This window comes from Onychostoma macrolepis, chromosome 18 (assembly GCF_012432095.1).
Source record: "Onychostoma macrolepis isolate SWU-2019 chromosome 18, ASM1243209v1, whole genome shotgun sequence".
Classification (NCBI taxonomy): domain Eukaryota; kingdom Metazoa; phylum Chordata; class Actinopteri; order Cypriniformes; family Cyprinidae; genus Onychostoma; species Onychostoma macrolepis.
Window position 1 is genome coordinate 27786571 of NC_081172.1, and position 14644 is coordinate 27801214.

General features: G+C 38.0%; 1 long non-coding RNA gene across 2 annotated transcripts in view; it reads right to left on the bottom strand.

Annotated features, from left to right (window-relative positions):
* Positions 1–5819, bottom strand: part of LOC131524977 (uncharacterized) — a 39249-nt gene extending 33430 nt beyond the window's left edge. For both annotated transcript variants that reach the window (XR_009267133.1, XR_009267132.1), the window contains exon 1: positions 5532–5819. This is a non-coding gene — a long non-coding RNA (uncharacterized LOC131524977). The remainder of the gene's footprint in view (positions 1–5531) is intronic.
* Positions 5820–14644: the final 8825 nt, after the last annotated feature.

The following is a 14644-nucleotide window of genomic DNA, read 5'->3' on the forward strand; positions in this document are numbered from 1 at the left end:
CAATAATACAGCCTTTGTGAATGGCACTTCGATTACAGTGGCTGGCAGCTATCTGTCTGCATTCCCATTGGCTGTCGCCGCATTGCACCATTGCTCATTTGCATAAAGGTGAACTCTTCTCAACGTTCTCTGTTGCTTTCGTCACCTCAAATACTTACTGAAATTGAATAACGTTTTTTGCATATGCTTTATCACTTTTTTGCTGCAAATTACTGTCACACCTTTAGGGTGATGTTTGGGTTAGAATATGCATAATACATTTGCATACAACACATAATGTTGTTGGCTACTTGTACAACTCACTCAATAATTTAACAACTGCATATCTGTTTTCCAAAATCCATGTAAAGATGTTTCTGTACTCCGAAATACAATTGTCAAATGAGAATGAGTCATACAGATTGTTGTCATTCAACTTGCAAAGAGACCTAGAGACTTTGCAAAAAGTTTTTCCATAAGCTCACGACTTGAAGACGGCATATTTGTGTGGTCTTTTTAAGAGCAAGAAGGCTGCCATGTATTTCTATATAAGTCATGATAATGTGACTGAAAAAAAGTCTGCACCATAAGAAACAGCTAGGAGAAGTCACTGAACCCCTAAAACTCTGTTTATAGCCTTTTCAATTGCAGTCACAAATTGGCGGACATAAATAGTGTAATAAGAGCTGCTATTACACTGGTGCAACTCAGTAATGAATACAGAAAATTGGCACTAATAGTGTGATCTATAGCTCATTGTACACATATTCAGTGTTCTCATGTAATTTACTTAATTACTGAAAAAAAGCTATTGGATCAATGAAAATGCATAGACTATTTCTTTTTAAGCTATTTTTCCTATCGGAAATTGTGTTGAGTTCTTATAGACACTTACTTCAAATTACTTAAAGACATTATAGTCGGATGAATGCAGTCAGTTTATATAAGACTTATTTCCAATAGGCCTTAGATTGCTCTAACATCTTCATAGACAAGCCAACAGTTTTATACTCATCTACAAAATTCCCTGTAAATTAATTTTTCACTGGATCAATTACATTCCAGAAAGTCCTATATCTCTTCTTGCTAACATCTGCTTCATTAACCCACAGGGCCTGTGATACGTCAATGTAGTGAGTCATATAAGTTGCTTCTACTTCTACTGAATTTAATTCTGAGGGCCAGATTTACTAACAGCTTGCGCCAATTGCGCAAACCCTGTTTTGGCATTAAAAAAAACCAACTGTCAGTATTTACTGAAAACACAGTGCAATATTAGTGATGAAACGGCGTGGACACAGTTATTGCATATATATATTTAAATAAATCGTGAAAAGTGTTTTACTAAAGTTTCTGGTAGTCAGTTTACTAGTTTGTGCCATTATTTATTAACACCCCCCCCAAAAAAGCATGTCCAACCGATTTTGCACCTGAGTTCTTAGCAGATTATCATCGGCTCTGCTTGTTTGACCCTGTGCTCATTTGCCCTCTCTTGGTAGATTGTGTTGGTCATTGTGGAAATTAGATGTTGTGTCTGTGTTCATTAATTTGCGTCTTGTCAGTAGATCATCCACAGAACTTTCCACATCTTTTGACACTTTTTTGGAATCACACTCTAATGCTGATTAGCCCTGTTTAATAAATCAGGCCTTAAATCAAGGACTTGAAGATACTAGGGCAAATTGTCAGTTTTTATCCAAGTAAATATGTTAATTTCTGTACAGACACATTTCAAGAGGTTTTGAACATTTCCACGCAAAAAAAAAAAAAAAATATATATATATATATATATATATATATATATATATATAATAATAATTGATTTAATGATGTTCTGTCGTTTTAGTTAAATGTTAGTGGCCATGTTGTACTAATTTGTTCCCTCATTTTAATTTAGTTGAATTGTGGCTATGTTTTAAATAAAACAAGAAAGCAAATTTTATTTGATCAAGTACTATAAATTCGGTTTTGGGAATTTATCCTTATTATTGAACTGCAACAAATATACAACTTTAACAGCAACAACACATGTAAATTTGGTAACGCTTTAGATTACAGCCCGCAATGTACCGCGTAATTAAACAGAATTTACAGCGTACCTATTTGTAACTATATAGAACCTCCACAGTACCTACTCGTAGGTATAAGGGAACAATATGTAACGTTTGGGGAATAAGGGGGTAATAACCTGTGGAATTATAAAGCATTTATACTGTAAGTATTTTATAACTAAAGGGTACCAATTCTGAAATTACGTGTATGTAGTGTCCGCGATTATCCGCGTCAGCATAACTTAAAGCTGAACATACATGTAGGTAAACGGAAACAAGTGGGGAATAAGGGGGTAATGACTTGGAAAATTAAAGTATTTACACTGTTAGTATTTCATAAGCAAGGTGTAACTATTCTAGGATTATGTGGTATTTATATCCTACTGTGTTAGGCAACAATATTATGATTTAGAACAATTTGCCTTATTGTAATAACACAAAATATATGATGCAACATATTCTTACACTACGTACTGGGTAGCCTACTTATTGTATTATTACAATTTATAATAATAATAATAATAATGTTTTATTTTTATAGCGCCTTTCAAGAACCTAAGGTCACTTTACAAAGTAATACAAGTAATTGCAAACATAATACACCAAACAATCAGAAGAAACAATCATACAAACAAGTGTTGACAACAAGGAACTACAATTAATTAACAACAAGAGGTCTCGCAATCATATGATGAAAGTTGATGAAAAGAAAAACAGAGAGGCAGAAGAGTTATTTAGAGAACAAAGTGAATAGATGAGTTTTAAGTTGAGACTTAAAGGTCTGAAGAGAGGAGGCAGCACGAACATTATGGGGCAGCTTATTCCATAGCTTAGGGCCCATAATACAGAAAGCTCTGCCACCCACCGTAGAGAGTTTATACTTGGGCACAACAAGCAAGTTATCATTGCTAGATCTGAGAGTCCGTGCAGGAACATATGGTTGCACTAACTCGACTAGGTATTGAGGTGCGAGGCCATTATGGGCCTTATAAACTAAAACTAAGAGTTTGAACAGAATACGTTTGTGCACAGGAAGCCAGTGAAGTTGGTGGAGGATGGGAGTGATATGCGCAGATTTTTTATTAAATGTAAGGACTTGAGCAGCAGAGTTTTGTACCATTTGGAGACGATTAATAACTTTGGCAGGTAAGCCGCTATATAAGGAGTTACAGTAGTCCAATCTAGAGGTTATAAAAGCATGAATAATAGTTTCAGCATCTGCAAAATTAAGTGAGGGACATATACGGACAATATTTCGCAGTTGGTAAAAGCATGATTTAACAATCTGACCAATGTGTGAATCAAAGCATAGCGCAGAGTCAAACAACACTCCCAAATTTCGCACAGTTGTTGAGGGCCTAATCTGGACACCATCAATATCTATGAAGATGTCATGCTGGGAGGAGCTCTGAGATTTAGAGCCAACTAGCAGGATTTCAGTTTTGTCAGCATTTAGTTGTAAAAAGTTATCTGACATACAGGTTTTAAGTTCTTGAAGGCACAAAACAATAGAAGGGGGTGGGCAAACTGAGCTTGGTTGAACTGTAAAATAGATTTGAATATCATCAGCGTAACTATGAAAATTGAGACCATGACGTCTGATGATCTGACCCAGTGGCAGCACGTAAATGAGAAATAAAAGTTGACCAAGTACGGAACCTTGGGGTACACCACGGGAAATAGTGGCAGTCCAAGATCGATTCTTATCTATCCTAACAAATTGCTGTCTATCTGATAGATATGATGTTAGCCACTGAAGAACAGCACCATTGATACCTATAGCAGATAGTCGAGAAAGAATTTATATATCTTACATGACATTGATACAAATAGTAAACTGTAGTATATTATAGTATAATTTAGTAATTATAGTGAAGTTAAAAACCACCATAGTCTTTACAAATGTTACCACAATTTACTAGAGAATATAAGCTATATTATTTACTAGTGTTATTTATGTTGGGCCATGGAGATTACTGAACAACTCAGCTGAAAGTATGGGGTAATTATGAGATGAGCTTCTGGTATGATTTGTTTTAGAAATTCCAATATGAAAATTTACCAGATGAAAGAGTATTGCTTATGGTCATCTCAGCAGTGAGTCAAGTCACCAGTATTGTACTGCCGAGGTGCAATACAGTGGAAAAAGTAGATTGCCTGTTTCTAGCTCCTCCCACGATATATAACAGCATACTACACAACACGTATAATTACTTTATAATTTATGTTTTTTGATAGCTGTAGTGCTGTTGGTGCACTTTGGGCTTCCGTATGTGGGTTGAGGCAAGTAGAATAAAATGTACTACAACCTTTTTCTTAACTACAGTGCAAACACACACCCTTGTTACGTGTAGTTACTGTGTAAGTGTAACATCCACGGGCTGTAATCTAAAGTGAAGCCTTGTTACCCTCTTGTTACGTGTAGTTACTGTGTAAGTGTGACATCCGCGGGCTGTAATCTAAAGTGATGCCTTGTTACCCTCTTGTTACGTGTAGTTACTGTGCAAGTGTAACATCCACGGGCTGTAATCTAAAGAGAAGCCTTGTCACCCTCTTGTTACATGTAGTTACTGTGTAAGTGTAACATGCGCGGGCTGTAATCTAAAGTGATGCCTTGTTACCCTCTTGTTACGTGTAGTTACTGTGTAAGTATAACATCTGAAAATCTGATCCAAGATCAGAATGCAGGGAAAAACTAATTTGCAACCACTTATACAATATACAAAGAACTGTAAAACACACACACACACACACACACATGTTCGTTTTTGTGAAAAGTGGGGACATCCCATAGGCGTAATGGTTTTTATAATGTACTTACTGTATGTGCTATTGCCCTACACCAACCCTACACCTAAACCTACCCCTTACAGGAGACTGTGCATTTCAACTTACCCCAAAAAATCCTCACTCTGTGTGATTTATAAGCGTTTTGAAAAGTGGGGACATGAGTCAATGTCCTGAAAAGTCACCTTCACCTTGTAATACCTTTGTCATTATACAAATCTATGTCCTGACTTTTCACAAAAACGCGCACACGCACACACACACACACACACACACAAAATCCTGTTCTACATTTATTTTTAATAGACATATTGGCAATTTTTCCTTTCAGCTGTGGGCAGAAGTCGACAAATTTCTGGAGATCTTTTGCATAATATAGTTTGCATAATGTAAAGAAGTGATGCACAAAGCTTATATTTAACCAAACATATAAAATAAGGACTTCTGTGAGGACTCTGTGTCACAGCAATGTTTCAAGGAAAATCTGTAAGAGTTGCCAACACTGTGATACGGTAAAGCAATAAATAATAAAATAACAAAGGACTACAAAAGTACAAAGGTAACTGGAAAATAAAAAAAAAACAAGAACTTAATAGTATAACAACATAGAGAATATGCGACAGTAAGTAGGTGACAGTCCACTCTGATGGGCTCCAATTCACCTTAAAGGAGTAGTTCACTTCTGGAACAAAAAATTACAGATAATGTACTCACCCCCTTATCATCATTTTCTTTCTTTCTTCAGTCGTAAAGAAATCATGTTTTTTGAGGAAAACATTTCAGGATTCCTCTCCATAAAATGGACTTCTATGGTGCCCTCGAGTTTGAACTTCGAAAATGCAGTTTAAATGCAGCTTCAAAGGGCTCTAAACAATCCCAGCCGAGGAACAAGGGTCTTATCTAGCGAAAAGATTGGTTAAACGCTCCTCTTGTCTAGCTCTGCGTGAACTGTGTTTTTTTCTGTTCATGACTGTTAGGATAGGTCTAAAAACTTCCATCTCATTTTCTCCTCCAACTTCAAAATCGTCCTACATCGCTGCAGAAGTACTGACCCAGTGTTTACAAAGTGAATATACAAAGAAGGTCAAATGCCCTATGTAAAAACGGTGCGATGTAAATGACTATTTAGGAAGATTTTGAAATTAAAGGAGAAAATTAGAGTTTCTCGACATACCCTAACTGTCACGATCCGAAAAAAAAAAAACAGAGTTAACTCAGAGCTAGACGAGAGGAGCGTTTGAGATTAAAAAGCACATTGTAACTTTTTTTTTTTTTTTAGAAAATAACCGATCGTTTCGCTAGATAAGACATTTCCTCCTTGGCTGGGATCGTGTAGAGCGCTTTGAAGCTTCATTGAAACTGTGTTTTTAATCTTCAATCCAGCTGGCCACCATAAAAGTTCACTGTATGAAGAAAAATCCTGGAATGTTTTCCTCAAAAAAACTTTGCGACTGAAGAAAGAAAAACATGAACATCTTGGATAACAAACGGGTGAGTAACTTGTCAGGAATTTTTTTTATTTTCATTTTTGTTTGTCATAAAATTATGAACAAATACATTATAACAACACCATAGTTTAAAATTTAGAGGGTTTTCAGTCCCTCTTTATATTGAGTGGCCTTAACATTGTATTAATCATTTGGTACTATGCACATATTATGTACATAATTATTATACATTGTACTTATATTTTAAAAATACCTGCATATAATTACATCTGTAATTAATTTCTGTAATTACATTTATAATTACACTGTTGAACCATCCCTTACTCCTTAACCCACCTTTAAACCTACCCACACCACCAAACCTGTCCCTAACCTCACCCGTATCCCACCTCAATAATAGAAAAAATAATTTGCAATACAATATAAACGCAATAAGTACATTGTACTTATTTTTTGATGCAAGTACATAGTAGTTAAGGCCAGTTAATATAAAGTGGGACTGGGTTTTCTGTACATAGAGACAATTTTTTATAAATGTTCTCTAATTTTTGTGGGTAGGGCTCTTTTTTTAAAATTCAGGGATGCCTAATTCTGTAAAAATGCTAAATATGCAACAGGGCTGAAGAGGTTTTAACCACAGGTTTTGTAGCACAATCATGGCTGTTTTGTGGTACCCATGGTTTAACTATAGTAACAATGTTTCTTTTTTTAACTATGGTATAAACACAGTTAAAAAATTTTCGTAAGGTACAGGGTATACCCAGGGGTTAAGGTTAATTGGAGCCCATCAGAGTGGACTGTCACCAACTGACTGTTGCATATTCTCTATTTTGTTATACTGTTAAGTTCTTGTTTTTATTTTCCAGTTACCTGTGTACTTTTGTAGACCTTTGTTATTTTTACTATAGATTTTCCTTGAAACATTGCTGTGACATAGAGTCCTTACAGAGGTCCTTATTTTATATATTTGGTTAAATATAAGCTTTGTGCAAAACCTCTATACATTATGCAAACTTGACATGTATTAACAGTTTTTTTTATTTTTTTGCAATGTATTTTTCTCTAATTGTGGTCACAGGTGAAAACTGCATCAGAGGGGGAGGACTTTTCTGCTCCCTCATATACTGCAGGGACAACTTTGCAAGCATATGCAAAAGATCTCCAGAAATTTTCGACTCCTGCCCACAGCTGAAAGGAAAAATTGCCAATATGTCTATTAAAAATAAATGTATGATTGTGTGTGTGTGTGTGTGTGTGTGTGTGTGTGTGCGTGTGTGTGTTTACTGTTCTTTGTATTTTGTATAAGCGGTTGCAAGTTTGTTTTTTCTGCATTCTGTTCTTGGAAAAGATCTGTTCAAATTGTGTTAAATAATAAAAATATTTATTTAACTTAAGGTCTTTGGACCTTGCATTTAACTATGTAATACAGTTCATTGTTAATAACTTTGAAACACATCTATTGTAGCATAACTAAAATTGTTTAATGTTACACTTACACAGTAACTACACGTAACAAGAGGGTAACAAGGCATCACTTTAGATTACAGCCCGCGGATGTTACACTTACACAGTAACTGTCTCATCTCAAGATGGCGGCGCGAGTACATCGCGAGGCTCTGGGTCTCTCCAGATTTTGCAATTTTGCGGTATTTTTCTTACTCATCTCGGGCCTGTTCGTGCAGAACAGTTGTGCCTTTACATCGTACACCCGTTGTGAGCTTTTGGATATCGGTTTGCAATTTCCGACATTTTATGGACAATCTTGACTCCTTCCTGAGATCGCTAGGACACCCGAGGCTATGCACCCTACCCGGCCGGGCGGAAGTGCTCGCAGGCGGCGTCGAGATCGTAAACAAAGGCGGGGAAGCGCGGAGGACTAAGAGCTAAGCTAAGGCTAACACCACACCGGCTCTCATTACCCAGCATTTTCCTTGCCAATGTACGGTCGCTAGTGAACAAAATGGAGGAGATTCGACTCAGCATCACACACAGCAAGAAACTTTTGAACTGTAACGTCCTAATCTTCACGGAAACCTGGTTAAACAGCGGAATACCGGACACCGCTATTGAGCTAGCGGACGCCACACACTCGGGCGGATAGAACATTAGATGGCTCGGTAAGACCAGAGGTGGTGGACTGTGCATTTACATTAACAAAGCTTGGTGCACAAACTCTGCTATTGTTGGGAGTCATTGTTCAGCTAACCTTGAGTTTCTCATGGTTAAATGTAGACCGTTTATCTACCACGGGAGTTCACTTCCACCATTATAACTGCAGCCTATATTCCCCGGATGCTGATGCCAAGCTTGCTATGAAAGAACTTCACGCAGCCATCAGTAAACAACAGACTGATCACCCGAAGCGGCTTTTATTGTTGCAGGTGACTTTAATCACTCAAACTTAAAGTCAGTGCTACCCAAGTTTCACCAGCATGTTTCCTGTCACACCAGAGGAAACAAAACCTTAGACCATGTTTACACAAACATGGCTGGAGCTTACGTTGCGACACCCTCCCCACCTGGGACAGTCAGATCACCTTTCTTTGTTCCTCACCCCAAATATGCACCCCTCATCAACCGTGTGAAGCCATCAGTGAAGACCATCAAGGTGTGGCCTGCGGGGCAGATTCCACACTCCAGGAAAGGTTTCTACACACAGACTGGAGTATGTTTGCTTCTCAAGCCACCAGTGGCGCTCACACAGACATTGACTCTTACACCTCCTCTGTATTGGATCATATCAATATCACCATTGACAGTGTTACAACCCAGAAACAGATCACCACATATCCAAATCAGAAGCCTTGGATGAACAAGGAAGTGCGACTCCTGTTGAAGTCACGCAACACTGCCTTCAGATCAGGAGATGCACAAGCCTACAGCACATCCAGAGCAAACCTGAAGAGGGGCATCAAAAGGCCAAGCACTGCTACAAGCTAAAGATAGAGGGACACTTTTCCAACTCTGACCCTCGGCGCATGTGGCAGGGCATTCAGGCCATCAGTGACTACAAACCCACCCACTCCACCCCGCAGCCACTGATGTCAACTTCCTGAACGAGCTAAATTACTTTTATGCTCGCTTTGAAAGAGACAACAGAGAAACTGCCACCAAGCTCAATCCCTCAGCTGACCACCCACCAATCATACTCTCCTCCACAGATGTCTGCAAGGAACTGAGCGGATCAGCGCGCACAAGGCTGCTGGACCAGACAACATCCCTGGTCGTGTTCTCAGGGCATGTGCGGAGCAGCTCGCTGGGGTTTTACAGACATTTTCAATCTGTCTCTTGCCCAAGCAGCCGTACCAACATGCTTTAAATGCACTTCCATTGTGCCAGTGCCAAAACACTCTAGTCCGAGGTGCCCTAATGACTACCGCCCTGTAGCACTCACACCCATCGTCATGAAGTGCTTTGAGCGGCTGGTCCTGGAACACCTAAAAGACTCTCTACCATCCACATTGGACTCACACCAGTTTGCCTACCGTAGCAATAGGAGCACAGAGGATGCAGTTTCCATGGCACTGCACTCTGTGCTCACTCACCTGGACAATAAGAACACTTATGCACGTATGCTGTTTGTTGACTTCAGCTCAGCATTCAACACTGTCATCCCAACCAAGTTAATAGCCAAACTTGGAGACCTGGGCATCAATACCTCAATGTGCAACTGGATTTTGGACTTCCTGACCAACAGACCCCAGAATGTTCGATCAGGATTCACCTGCTCCACATCCATCACACTTAACACTGGTGTACCACAGGGCTGTGTGCTAAGCCCGTTTCTCTACTCCCTTTTCACCTCCGACTGCAAGCCTGTGTATGGATCTAATTCCATCGTCAAGTTTGCAGACGACACCACGGTGATTGGCCTCATCAGTAACAACGATGAGACTGCCTATAGGGAGGAGATCCAGCACCTGGCCACATGGTGCACTGAAAATAACCTGCTCCTCAACACCAGCAAAAGCGAAGGAGCTCATCGTGGACTTCAGGAAGGAGTCAAGAGGCACACGACACCATCCACATCAATGGAATGGCTGTTGAGCGTGTCTCCAGTTTCAAGTTCCTGGGGATCCACATCTCGGCGGACATGTTGTGGAAAACCAACACCTCCAGCCTGGTCAAGAAGGCTCACCAGCGCCTCTTCTTTCTGAGGACACTGAGGAAGAATCAGCTCTCCTCGGCTATCCTGGTGAACTTCTATCGCTGCGCAATAGAAAGCATCCTGACCAACTGTGTCACAGTATGGTATGGGAGCTGCTCTGTTGCGGAGCGCAAGGCACTGCAGCGGGTGGTGAAAACTGCCCAGCGCATCACAGGGACTCCACTACCTGCCATCGAACACATCCAGAGGAAACGCTGTCTGCATCGAGCTCGCAGCATCCTTAAGGACTCCTCTCACCCAGCCCACAGACTGTTTTCTCTCCTGCCCTCCGGCAGGCGTTTCAGGTGCCTCCGGACAAGGACCAGCAGATTAAAGAACAGTTTCTTCACTGAACTCTAACCCCCGTTGATCCACTTCCTCATATATTATTAACTCTTCTCTCCTACCTCACATCTGCCTTATTTGCACTACTGAATGTAAATTTTTATTACAGTAACAACTGTTTACTTTTGTATCTTGCACTACCATACCTAAATTGGATTATGCTCATTTGCACTGCTGACTGTTGTTTACATTATCAATGTTTACATTAACATTTTGCACCATATGTCTAATTGTAATATGCAATCACTTCCACTGCACTTTTACACCTTGTTTATAGTAATAGCCATCTGTATATATATTATATTGATAGTACATATCACCTGTAAATTCTGTTTATAGTAATAGCCATCTGTATATTTATTCACTATACATATTCACCTGTAAATTCCATTTATATTAATAACCATCTTTCTATATATATGTATACATATATTCAGTACATATCCTTGTCCTGCACTTATTCAACCATTGTATATCCTGCACTTGCTGCTATTGCACTTCTGGTTAGACCTAAACTGCATTTTGTTGCCCTGTACCTGTACTTGTGTAATGACAATAAAGTTGAATCTAATCTGAATCTAATCTAACTACACGTAACAAGAGGGTAACAAGGCATCACTTAAGATTACAGACCGCGCATGTTACACTTACACAGTAACTACACGTAACAAGAGGGTAACAAGGCATCACTTTAGATTACAGCCCACGGATGTTACACTTACACAGTAACTACACGTAACAAGGGTGTATGTTTGCATAGTAGTTAAGAAAAATGTTGTAGTGCATATTATTCTACTTGCCTCAAACCACATACGGAAGCTCAAGTGCACCAACAGCACTACATCTATCAAAAAACATAAATTCGGTAAATGTACATGTGTATTATGATGGTATAGTTATAAGCTATATCCTGGGAGCAGCTGGAAACAGGTAATGTAGTTTCCCACTACTGCACCTCAACGGACATGATTCGCTGCTGAGATGACCATATGCAATGCTCTTTTATCAGGTAAATTTTCATATCAATTTTTAAACCAAATCATAGCAGAAACTCATTACAAAATGTCCCCATACTTTAGTAATCTCGACTATGGTGGTTTTTAACTTTGCTATAATTACTAAATTATACTATAGTATAGGCCTACTATTTGTATCAATGTCATGTAAGATATATGTTGTAATAATACAATATGTACCCAGTATGTAGTGTAAAATATACTGCATCGTATATTTTATGTAATTACAATAAGGCAACTTGTTCTAAATCATAATACTGTTGCCAAACACAGTAGGTCATGCATACCACATAACCTTAAAATAGTTACGCATTACTTATGAAATACTAACAGTATAAATACTTTTTATTTTCCAAGTCATTACCCCCTTATCCCCCCTACTTTGCAGTGCACATTGTTTCCGTTTACCTACACGTACTACAGCTGTAAATTATGCTGACGCGGAAAATAGCGCTTTGTGTGTCATACCACGTAATTTCAGAATAGGTACCCTTTAGTTATAAAATACTTACAGTATAAATGCTTTATAATTCCGCAGGTTATTACCCCCTTATTCTCCAAACGTTGCATAGTGTTCCCTTATACCTACGAGTAGGTACTGTGGAGTTACTCTATAGTTACAAATATGTACGTTGTAAATTCTGTTTAATTACGTGGTACATTGCGGGCTGTAATCTAAAGCGTTACCGTAACTTTTACTAGCGGATGTAATATCACGATATCCCCATGTACAGAATCAACAGTAAAAACTATTCATCAAGACTAGATAACAAAAATAATAATAGACTATCAGTTTAAAATGTTGTTTTTATAACTTTTATTGAAACACAACAAATACAGCTAAAACAGTAACAACCAAAAAAAGTAAGTGCAAGTATAATGAATAGTGGGAGTATAATAAATAATTATTATTATTTATTTATTTATTTTTAACCAGGTGTTTGAAATCCTACAAAACATTGAACATTTTGTTGAAAACCTTACTGTTGTTGAGATATAGCCCATGTGAAACTATACCTGGTGTTCCCTTATATGTCATTTTAACCAGCAGAACAGGGGAAATACTGCATTTTGAGCATTATAATGAGTGAATCCAGCAATGGAAACTGCAGCATACTGGACCAGGACACCCAAAGATGTGACACTACCAACCGTGTAATTAAATGGAAGGTCTTCTGCATATAAAGAAACAGAGAAGACCCAATATTGAAATAGTGCACTTATATGCATATGGAATCAGTGAACTTAATTTGTGCAAAATGTAATACATTTAGAATGAATGTTGAAAAAGGAGTGGATAAAATGACAAAAATATGCATAGTATCGATTCTCTGCTTTTCTGAGCTGAGATAAGGAAAATGAGCTTTACTCTTTCCTTTAAGCGGATTGAGAAAAATCACCATCCTCTTTCTTTTTCTCCCAGATGTAAGTCCTATTATCGGACTGGTGTTTCCGTGCTTCTGTTCGCAGTCTTTGCTCCATAAGCATGGTAGGCTGATTAGAGGTCTGGTTCTGAGGTTAAGCCTGTTTTATGCAGGAGTCTTGTAGTATCACACGTGTTGCTGGGAATGTGCATGTCTAATAGAGACCTCAACAAAATTATTTAAAAAAAAAAACACGTACAAATGGCATAGAAGGAATCATATCTATGAGCAATCAAATTGTCCGTCTTTTGAAATTAAATGTAATGTGAAATTTATTTATCTATTTATTTGCTGCAAATAAATAATTTAAAAATAGTTTTTAAGGAAAGAAAATAGGTAACAGTACGTATTAAGGAAATGTTGCTTTGTACTTAAGATTCTTTATACTTACTTATTTTAAATAATAATTAAAAAAATAATAATAATAACATTCACTACAGTTGCACAGAGATTAATTTCCAATTGTCTTTTCATTAATTTCTTGTATGAATTATGTAAGAAAAAATTGATGACGGGCCATTGTATTATTAGAAGTTAATGCACACCCGAGGTGGTGATGCAAGACCACTTTGTTAGTGGTAAGTCATGTTAATAAACAGTCTACAAATCTTTTGATATTCAGATGGTTTGCATTTTAGAATTAAATTTACAAATAGCATTAATACAAGTTAACATTAATAAAGATTACGTAATGGTGAACAGATGTGTTACTCATTGTTAGTTCATGTTAACTAATGCATTAACTAAAATCTAATACAACCTTATTTTAAAGCATTATCGAAAAAGGTAATGAAATGATGAAAATAAATGATAAATAGGCACCATGTACTATAAAAAGTTGAAGCATTGTAGCTGATAATAGCAGATATGATTTTTTTTTTATTCAAAACCGACAGCATTGTGGGAAGTCAATAAACAAAAGCATATACGAAATGCAAATCGCTGTTTAAGAGCAACTCTCCATGAAACTTACATAAACAGTTGAAAGGCCTGCCACAATCACAAGTGCAATTTATTTCCATCACAGTCGTCTGTATTGACAGTGTTCATCTGGATAGTGTTTGGCTATGATTAACTCTTCACCCATGCCAGCAAGCACCTGCCAGTGTTTATTGAGCCCTGCGCTGCAAAAATGACAATGTTCTCGCCTGAAATGGCTTTTGAAAGCTTGTTTGATAGAGCCAAGATTTCCATTTTCTTGTTTCTGTCTCATTCTCGCTTTTTCTCTTTTGAAGACAAGAGCATCAAGATGTCATCTGTTCTGGCAGCCTTAGCGAGGACTAGCGCTCGGCCCTGACCCTGAGAACAGTAGATACAGACCCACTGCCATGCCAGCTCCACCAAAGAACCAATGTTAAAACAGGTGCTGAGGAATTTTCCTTTATACCCATGGTGAAAGACTATTGTCTGAAGTATCAAGTAGATTTGTCTGAACAGATTCAACCTC